Raw genomic sequence first — 10,592 nt, 5'->3', positions numbered from 1 at the left:
TGAACGGAGGACTAAGTGGAAGGGGAAACTCACTTTAGTTGCAACCATTTTTTCCTCTCCTAGATGAGCCTCTTACGTAAACCTGGCATTTGGACCATAAAAATATGGTTATTCTTTGTTAGTAAACCAGGCAACAATTTAGGTGGCATTAATTTAGTGAGCTTATTACCAGGCTTGTACAGAAATTAATAAACATGTACTTTTTAATCATCCCCTGAGATGGCTTGCTGCCACCACTAGTTATTCTGTCAGACTGGTGAATGTTAAAAAAGGCGTGGTGAACAAAAATACTTTACCTGTGCAATTAAAAATTGTGCCCTGCAATTTTTAGGACTTTCTCAAGTTGCCAAGTAATTGGTTCTCTCACTGTGCATTGATAATGCATACTTTGTTAGCTTTACAGTTTATTTTCTGCAATAAGTTACAAAGTTGTACCCTAAGGTTATCTTTGCTGTTATGATACAATCCGCTTCATCAGCCTGGATAAGGACAGGGTATTGTTCTCACAGAGTGTCCAGCCTTATCCAATGTCCCAATGGACTTATTCAAAATAATTTCAATTTACAAAATCAATTCACTATCTGGTTTATGGTGACAGCAGTTTCTTTCTCTGAGAAACACTAAAAAGTTGCCAGCAGTTTCATTTGAGAAACTGAAGAGATATGCTACCTATTTCCTGGTCATTCTGTATTGGGATGGAAATAATGTCGTCTTTCATTTTTGAGACAGGGTCCCACTCTGTCATCCAGGCCAGAGTGCTGTGGTACAGTCACCGCTCACTGCAGCCCCCGAGCTCCTGGGCTTAAGTGATCCCCCCAGCATTCTCCCCAGTAGCTGGGACTACAGGCATGCACTCCCACAGCGAGCTAATTTAAATTTTTTTTGTGTGTGTGGAGATAGGGTCTCGCTCTATTGCCCAGGTTGATCTTAAACTCCTTGGGCTTGAGACCTTCCTGCTTTGGCCTCCCAAAGTGCTAGGAGTAAAGGGGTCATGGCTAATTCTTTTCTTGTTTTTTTTTTTTTTTTTTTTTTTTTTGAATTACTAATGTGTCCCTTACAGATAAATAAAAAAGTAGAATTACTCACAATTCCACCAATTACTGAGAAATTTATTGGTGTTTCTTTATCCAGTCTTTTCTGCCTTTCTCTAGAAATCACAGTTTTTAAAAATGGGACCATATGGTACATAGTGTTTTGTCTCCTCACCCCCTTGAATAACCTTCACATTGTTCCACGGTATTTACAGTATTTACTCATAATGACTGTAAATGTAAGAGGTATGTAACTGACTTTATTCAGGGCATGGCAAGCAGGAGTGAATTATTTTCTTCTTGTCAATAGAGCACACCCCTTACGCCACTCATCCCTATAGTCGTTCTCTAAATTCCTAAGTGACCCCTGACTAGCAAGGTTTCAGGATCCTTGTACTAAAAGGAGCAGGCTCGCCTGGGGTCACGGCCCTCCGCTTCGCAGCAAGACCCCACCGCCCGGCACGGCCCTCCAGTCAGCCCCACCTCGTTTCCCCCAGGACCTGGCCAGTGGTCCCGAGAGGGCACTCCGCGGACCTAGGGGCCCCAGCCCACAAGACGCTGTGTCCTCCAGTCATCCCCTTTACACAGCAGAGCCCCAGTTCTGGGAAGCCGGGGTCACCCCGAGCCTCCCTTCCACGTGACAGCTCGGCCTGTGCATCGCCTTCCCTCACGGACCCTTTCAGCATCAGCCCACGCGGGGAGAGACCCAGGAGGGCGCCCGAGCCTGGGTGGCGGCCCACCCCCGGTGCAGCGCGGCGCAGCGGCCGGACCGGAGCCGCGCCGTCCCCGAATGATGACGCGCTTCCTGCCCTCCCAGCGCTCGCGGGCAGTGCGCTCGCGCTCGCCCTCGGCTCTTGTTCCGCGCCCGGAGCCAGCGGCGGCGGCAGCGGCTGAGGCGGCTGCGGGAGCGGAGTGGTCGCCCAGCGCGGGGGGACGCGGGCTGCACTCCCGGGTAGGCGCTCTGCAATGAGACAGTAAATGCATCCCCCGGTAAGGCGCACGGCTCACTCGGGTTTTCCTCTTCCTCCAGCTGCATGCACGTTGCATGAATTTCTCGTATCTTTTCCCTCCCCTCTCCAGAAGGAAAATGTGGGTGGTTTTTTTTTCCTCCCTTTTGCTTCTCGTGAGTGATGCCAATGCAGGAAAAACCCTTAAAGCTCCCAGATTTGATGGTCTAGGAGGGCTTCTTGCAGGAAAATAAAAATAAAATGATATTAATGCACCTGTCTATTGCACATGTATGTTTCACTGCACTGGACCCGGGCGCAGCGGTTTGCAAACAGCCTCGCAGCCGGCGCCAGAGAGCGGATTCCTGGCTGTGTGGGCAGCCGGTCCCCTCCGGGGCTCTCGCTGGGTTTCCGGTAACTGGGCTTTGAAAAGCGGCCCCGCCTGCATAGAGTGTCCCCTCGACCCCGGCCGGGCCCCCGCGCCAGGAGAGTTGGCGCGGGCGGAGCGGCTTCATTCCAGCACTGGCCGCCGGGACTCCAGCGCCACTTTGCAAACAAGTCTCCCGCCGAGGCTCTGGGCTAAGACAACCCGCCAGTGCGGAGTTCCTTCTCCAGTGCCGGACACTCAGACCTGCCGATCCCACGACTGCCCTTTACTTGGCAGTCTCGCCGCGGGCGAACTGCTGGCCGCTGAGCGACGGGGGCAGTGCCGGGCCGAGAGCAGGGACAGGCTTTGCATCCAGTGTCGCCGGCCTCACACAGACTCAGCGGCTCCCTCTCCTTCCTCGGTCCCACGAGCTGAAATTTTGCACCCATTGGAAGCTGGAGGGACCTGGAGACGAGTATTTCGGGATCCCTGATGGGACCAAGGAACGACTTTCGAGGGCGCCATATTTTCAGTGGGTTTTAGCTGCGGAGGGGAGGGGGCGAGCCGTTTCTGGGCCCCGGGGAGAGGGCCGCGCCCCCGTCGGAGAGGCCTGAGCGGTTGTCGCTGGGAAAGTTTGCGCGCAGAGGCAGGCGCGGAGGCGGCCGCGCAAGGCGCTCACGGCTGCTGTCCCCGCAAGGGCGCGCGGACTACAGCGCGTCGCCACGCCAGCCGGCGGGGCTTGGGGCCGAGAGCCGTCGTCACGGACAGCGTGCTCGGCTTGCCGCCTTCTCCTGTCCTGCCTGGACCCGGCCTTGGGGCTCGGAGTCTCAGGGAACACGCCCCTCTTCCCCGCAGCTATCGCTGCCGGGCGCTCAGCCGGAGCCGTGCGCTTGGCGGCGTCCCGGGGCTGGGCGCTGAGTGCAGAGCGTTCTCCCGGCGCCCGGGCTCACCTGGGTACTCCGAGGGGCGCGGGAGCTCACTCCCTGGGGGAGAGGAGGCGCCTTGGTTCGTGGATCGGGATCAGGGCCTTGCCTGTGGTCGCCCTGAGGCCGCCGACCAGCCTGAGCTTCCAGTCGCCTCCTTGACTTTGGCGGCGACAGCAGTAGCGCCCGCGGCTGCATGTTCTGCTCTCGCAGCTCGTGGAGGCGAGGAAAGGAGGGCGTTTCCAGAAGTTGGGGCTTCAGGTGACGCGTGGGGAAACTTGGATTCTTGCTGTCCGTGAAGGGCTGGGACAACCTGGGCCAGAATTCCTGTGTCTCATAGTGAAAACTTCTGGTCTTTCAGAAGAGGAGAGAGGAATGAACTTAAGTGTTGGGGTTGTTGGGTAGGGATGATGTCCTGGAGAAGTGGACCCCAAAATACACGTAAATTGCCCTGGTACTGTAAGTACCACTTCCTATTCCTTCTAATAGTACCTGCGTGTGTTGAGTTGTGGCATTGTCAGGTTGCATGCTGACCTCCCTTCTCCAGAGCTTGGAGGCAGCGACCTCTCTGGAGGGAGGGGGAAGCGGGAGTGGGGAATCTTTACTTTTGAAATAGACTGTGACCTCTGCTTTGTGAAGGGGCAGGGCACTGGTGTGTTTGCTGACCTACACGCAGCCAACTGCCGGAGCGTGTTACCGAAATGATGTCATAGTATTAAGGCCTTGTCCGCACTTCGGGTCTTCATCATTGAGGAGGCTAGAAGGGACCACAGAAACCTCTGGGGTTGGGGGTTAAGTGTGCAGAGGGAGGGGAGAGGCTCTCCTGTGGGAGATGTACCTGGAGATGTTTGGTGTTAGGCAGCTCTTTCCCTGATTCATTTCGAAGCGCCTGCAAAAATGTCTCCGATATGAATGTCAGCCAAGATTTTGTCTACCTTGATTGCTTATTTGGGACCTTTATGCAGAATCAGAGGATGGTGGTGGGTGTGACAAGTGGCCTTCAGAGAAAAGGGATGCCTACACGAATGATTTTTTTTCCCATTGAGCGCTAGAATAGTGGAAAACACCCAGAGCCCAAGATACATTTTTCCAAAATTAGCATAGCTAATTTAGAAGAGAAATCAGTTGCAGACAGCCTCCATCCGTTTTAAGTTTCCAGTCTTAGAGGGAGTACCTTAATCACAGAAACAGGTCTCTTCAGATTGGTGAAGCCACTGGTTTCTTTCTGCCTTTGTACCCATTCAAGTTATCAGGGAGTTTCCAAAGAGTATTAGAGGGTCTCTCTTTATGGCATTGATATGGAGCTTCTACCTCCAAAGAGAAAGCGAACTTTTAACAACGTGACCCTGTTGAATGAGTTACTAGGGATATTCTGTACAGGCATAGGCTATATATGTGTTTTGAACTTACCTACTGCTGACTCATTCAGGTTTTTCCAAACACTGTTCCCTAGAGTATTTTTAAGTGAAGTTAGGGTTTAGGAGGAGGTGGATATGTCATTTTCTAGTCAGTATCTTTCTTTTTTGTCTCAAAACTAATCTGATTTCCCCTCCTTCACCTCTCACTCCCAGAACATCATTGGTTCTCAAGAGTAGTAAAGGATGATTACAGGTGGTGAACAATATACATTTTTACCAACTATTCTCTGAAAAAAAATCTATGCATCTAAATATGTATTTATGCATTTTAGCATTATGCTTTATAACTACATATATGCCACATATATTTTATACATGTTAAACCTTACATAATAAAAAAGAGAAGCTTTATTGCAAACCCTCCAATCTTTATTCCCAACTTTACTACCTTAATATTTATCCATTTCTTTATGCCTCTCTCAACAAATTGTTATGAATTGTGTTTTGCTGCCACTTGCCTGATTCCTTTTTTTTTTTGAGACAGTCTTGCTTTGTCACCTCAGCCTTCCAAGTAGCTGGGATTACAGGCACGCACCACCAAGCCCAGCTAATTTTTGTATTTTTAGTAGAGACACGGTTTCACCACGTTGGCCAAGCTGGTCTCAAACTCTTGACCTCAGATGATCCACCCGCCTCGGCCTCTCAGAGTGCTGGGATTACAGGCATGAGACACCGCGCCCAGCCAACCTGATTCTTATTGTCATAACTTCATAACTTGTCCAAAGTTCTTGCATTTTTTTTTCCTTTTAGGATTTTGTAACTTAAAAAGGTTAGAAAACGAGTATGTGTTTTGGAAAGTTGCCTGTCTGTTTACCAGTCTGTGAGGTGGTGTTGTGATGTGTGTGTGGCATGTCCAGACTCTTGAGACAGTGTCTACAACTTGTGATCTGTGACATTATTGCTCCAGAACTTTTGATTCATAATATTTTCTTGGTGATTTTGAGTGGTGGTTGGCCAGTACAGGAAGTACTCAAAAAGAGTTAAATAATTCAGTTATTTTTATTAGGTACAAAAATTTTAAAGACAAGAAGGAAAACATAATAAGCAGGCCTGGAATTACAGCTTAACATACCCACTGGTGCCTTTTTAATTACAGTAGTTTCCCCAGAACTTTTTAATCGTATTACTTTTATATCTATTAGGGAGACTAGTTAAAACATAAGCCACACATAACTATTACAAATAATAGGGATAAATGGTGGGTATGACCAGATGTTTTGCCTAAAGTTCAAAGAGTTAGGGAATCTGAACTCTGTCAAATTTCCCCTGCAGGGCTCACATCCCCTCCTCAATAAGCTGGAGAAAGGCAAGGAAGTCAGGGTGAAGGAGGGGGAGATAACGTGCTTAAGGTGGGCCTCTCTTTTGCACTGACCACCCTGACAATCTGTGGCTCAGGGGCAGGTGCCATTTGAATGACAACTGGTGGACAAGGCTGGGTATAAAATGCTTTAGTCGTGAGAATCTTTATGTGTCGCCCAGAGCTATGAATTAGGACTGGGCTCATTTGCCACCCATTTCACAGTGGAGTTTCAGAGACAGTGCCAAGACCATGGTTTTGTTTTCCTCTTAACCAACAATTTAATTTCAGTCAAACTGATGCTGTTCTGAAAATGTAGAACAAGGAATGAACATTTGTATTTTCTTTTTACTCTTTTAGCTGCAATTTTTATAAACATAATTCCCTACATCTGTTATTCACTCATTCAGTGAATGTTTTTGAGGGTTTACCATGCACTTTATGCTAAGAAGATATCCCCTGCCCTCACAATGCCCACACATTGTATTCCGAGGAGGTGATACACTTTTGTACTTCACGTATCTAGTAGCCAGGGTGAGGGTGGGGTAGAGGGTGGGGAGATGAGAATGTGATGAAATAGTAACTGAAATACAACATTATAGAAAGATGAGAAAAGGATGTGACCAGGCAATTCCCAGAAGAAGAGATGCAAATTATTGCATCTCTTCTCAACTTCCCTAGTGGACAGAGAAATACAAATTTAAAAACAGGTATTATTTCCTGTCCATACAATCGAAACATCTTTTAAAAGGTTGGTAATACTCGCTATTTGGGGTTGGGGTGGTGGGAATTCTCAGACCTTTGATACAAGTGTGAATTGTTACAATCTTTGGGAAAAGCAGATGGTTTCTGTGAAAGTTTGGAGCACACATGCCATGCCATGTGACCCAGCAGTCCCACATTTGCAACCTTGTTTTACCTTAAGAGAAACATTGGCCTGTAAGGATCTGTGTGTAAGGGTGTTTGTTGTAGGATTTTTTGCAGTAAATAAACTAGAAGCAACAAATGTTCATTAGTAAAATGAATAAAATAAGGTACATACATAGTATGGATTATTTTGTGAGGGTTGTGCATGACATATTAAAAATAATATGTAAAATAAAAGCTAGTTGCAGAGTATCATATGTTGCATGACCGTATTTCTGATTTTATTTAAATTTTTTTTTTTTTTTTTTTAGATGGAGTCTCACTTGGTAGCACAGACTGGAGTGCAGTGGCTCCATCTCGGCTCACTGCAACCTCTGTCTCCTGGGTTCAAGCGATTCTCCTGCCTAGGCATTCTGAGTAGCTGAGATTACAGGCACCCACCACCACACCTGGCTAATTTTTGTATTTTTAGTAGAGACGGGTTTCACCATGTTGGCCAGGCTGGTCTCGAACTCCTGACCTCAAGTGATCCACCTGCCTCGGCTTCCCAAAGTGCTGTGATTACAGCATGAGCCACTGCGCCCGGCCGTATTTCTGATGAAAAAAATAAGCCATATGTGTATGACCTTGGAGAAAGATGTGTAAGGACACCCAAAACTTAACATTGTTTAAGATTAGCAGTGAGGAGGGAGAGGTAATTAACTTTCTCCATATACACTTCGGTTGGTTGACTTGTTCAAACACGCAGGCTTTTCTATATGAAAACAAGTTTAAAAATGTTTGATTAATGGATAAGAAACTCACCAGCAACCATTTAGAAAAAAAGGCTGGGAAATATCACGCTTACTTTCTCTGATGCCTCCTATTGCAATCTCTTATCTCTTTGGAAATTTTCAATTAATTTTGTGTTTTTTTTTTTTTTGTTTTTGAGATGGAGTCCTGCTCTGTCGCCCAGGTTGTAGTGCAGTGGCACGATCTCAGCTCACTGCAAGCTCCGCCTCCCGGGTTCACGCCATTCTCCTGCCTCAACCTCCGAGTAGCTGGGACTACAGGCGCGCACCACCACGCTCGGCTAATTTTTTGTATTTTTAGTAGAGACGGGGTTTCATCGTGTTAGCCAGAATGGTCTCGATCTCCTGACCTCGTGATCCGCCCGCCTCGTCTTGGCCTCCTAAAGTGCTGGGATTACAGGCGTGAGCCACTGCGCCCGGCACAATTAATTATTTTCTAAAATCCTTTGATTTCTCAACTTGTAGTAGAGTATACTTTCAGTGTAAAGGATAGCTTCCGAAAAAACTGTTTCCCTCTGCCCCAGGAGGTGGTGAAAGTAAGAGCTCAGGAAAGCTCTTAGAAGCACTCTCCTTTATCTTAACTTGCTCTGATCCCATTCTGAGGGAAGACCAATAGTGGCCCCTGCAGAGAGAGCTTCTGGCCAATTGAGAAGCCTTTCTTTTTTTATTATTTTTAGACAGGGTCTAGCTGGAGTGCAGTGGCATGATCTTGGCTCACTGCAATCTCCACCTTCTGGGTTCAAGCGATTCTCATGCCTCTGCCTCCCGAGTAGCTGGGATTACAGGCATGCGCCACCACTCCCAGCTAATTTTTTTTTTTTTTTTTTTTTTTTTTTTTTTTTGAGACGGAGTCTCGCTCTGTCGCCCAGGCTGGAGTGCAGTGGCCGGATCTCAGCTCACTACAAGCTCCGCCTCCCGGGTTCACGCCATTCTCCTGCCTCAGCCTCCCGAGTAGCTGGGACTACAGGCGCCCGCCATCTCGCCCGGCTAATTTTTTGTATTTTTTTTAGTAGAGACGGGGTTTCACCGTGTTAGCCAGGATGGTCTCAATCTCCTGACCTCGTGATCCGCCCGTCTCGGCCTCCCAAAGTGCTGGGATTACAGGCTTGAGCCACCGCGCCCGGCCTCACTCCCAGCTAATTTTTGTATGTTTAGTAGAGATGGGGTTTTACCATGTTGGCCACGCTGGTCTGGAACTCCTGGGCTCAGGCAGTCCACCTGCCTCAGCCTTCCAAAGTGTCGGAATTACAGACGTGAGCCACGGTGCCTGGCCTGAGAAGCCTTTCTAGATAGCAGCAGCATCTCCTCAAACTTGGTTTTCCTAATTGAGGCCCAGAGAGGGCTGGGTTGGGATTTGAATCCAGATCTCTTTCCATACGATCCCTGACTTAGCTGGCTGTTCCACCTCTACCATTTTCTTTTTTTTTTTTTTTTTTGAGACGGAGTCTCGCTCTGTCACCCAGGCTGGAGTGCAGTGGCCGGATCTCAGCTCACTGCAAGCTCTGCCTCCCGGGTTTATGCCATTCTCCTGCCTCAGCCTCCCGAGTAGCTGGGACTACAGGCACCCGCCACCTCGCCCGGCTAGTTTTTTTTTATTTTTTAGTAGAGACGGGGTTTCACCATGTTAGCCAGGATGGTCTCGATCTCCTGACCTTGTGATCCGCCTGTCTCGGCCTCCCAAAGTGCTGGGATTATAGGCTTGAGTCACCGCACCCGGCTACCTCTACCATTTTCAACGCAGCCTCCTAATGTGATTTTTGATATCTTGATAGAAATGATGAGTTTTTGCCAGTTGCAGCTAAAGCCACCTTTCACAAGCCTTTCACATTTTATTTTTATTTTTTATCTGAATAATATTTTTAGAGACAGGGTCTCTCTGATGCCCAGGCTGGAGTGCAGTTGTACAATCACACCTCACTACAGCCTCAAACTCCTGGGCTCAAGTGATCCTCCTGCCTCAGCCTCTTGTGAAGCTGGGGCTACAGGAACTTGCCACCATACCTGGCTAATTTGTATTTTATATTTTTTTTGTAGAGACCAGGTCTCACTATGTTGCCTAGAGTAGTCTCAAACTCCTAACCTCAAGTGATCCTCCCACCTTGACACCTCCCAAAGCACTGGGATTACAGATGTGAGCCACCACACTCTGCTCTACATTGAAAAAAGTACAGACTATGTGACTCTGTGAATCCTGACGGGAGATCCAGAATCTCAGCCCACTGGAAGCCAGGGCTGTGCTGCACAATTTGAAAACTATGCTTGAGATTACATCAGTGGTTCCCAAACTAAAATGCTTGGGAATCACGTGCAGGGCTTGTTAAACCCCCAGATTATTGGGCCTGAGTTTCAGATTCGATGGGTTTTTGGTGGGGTTTGATTTGCATTTTTAACAAGTTTGCAGAAGAGACTTATCCTGTGGGTCAGCCAGAGAGGGCTGGGCTGGTGTTTGAACCCAGGTCTGTTTCCATTCGATCCCTGGCTTAGCTGGCTGTTATGCTTCTACTATTTTCAACCCAGACTGTTTATGTGATTTTTGTAATCTTGATAGAACTGATGAGTTCTATGGAGAACCACTGGTTTAGAGGAACTAGCTACCTCTCTTCCATGGGTGTTATGTTCTTTTCCAGCCAGCTGTGTTATGGATGGGATATGGTTTGGCTGTGTACCCATGCAAAATCTCATCTTGAATTGTAGTTGCCATAATCGCCATGTGTCGTGGCAGGGACGTGGTGGGAGGTAATTGAACCATGGAGGTGGCTATACCCATGCTGTTCTCATGATAGTGAGTGAGATCTCATGAGACCTGATGGTTTCATAAGGGCCTTTTCCCCCTTTGCTTGGCACTTCTCTCTCCTGCCATCATGTGAATAAGGATGTGTTTGCTTTCCCTTCTGCCATGTCTGTAACTTTCCTGAGGCCCCCGGCCCCAGCCTCCTGGTCCCAGCCATGCT

At 48.1% G+C, this 10,592-nt stretch overlaps 1 protein-coding gene across 2 annotated transcripts in view; it reads left to right on the top strand.

Moving 5' to 3' along the window:
• The first annotated feature begins 1,895 nt into the window (after window positions 1–1,895).
• The window catches only part of TLN2 (talin 2), a 461,407-nt gene continuing 452,710 nt past the window's right edge, over window positions 1,896–10,592 (top strand). For both annotated transcript variants that reach the window (XM_030931227.1, XM_010374223.2), the window contains exon 1: window positions 1,896–2,021. The gene's annotated coding sequence lies outside the window, so the exon portion shown is untranslated. The remainder of the gene's footprint in view (window positions 2,022–10,592) is intronic.

This window comes from Rhinopithecus roxellana, chromosome 5 (assembly GCF_007565055.1).
Source record: "Rhinopithecus roxellana isolate Shanxi Qingling chromosome 5, ASM756505v1, whole genome shotgun sequence".
Taxonomy (NCBI): Eukaryota; Metazoa; Chordata; class Mammalia; order Primates; family Cercopithecidae; genus Rhinopithecus; species Rhinopithecus roxellana.
The sequence above is the reverse complement of the archived record's forward strand: the minus strand, read 5'-3'. Positions and strand labels throughout refer to the sequence as shown.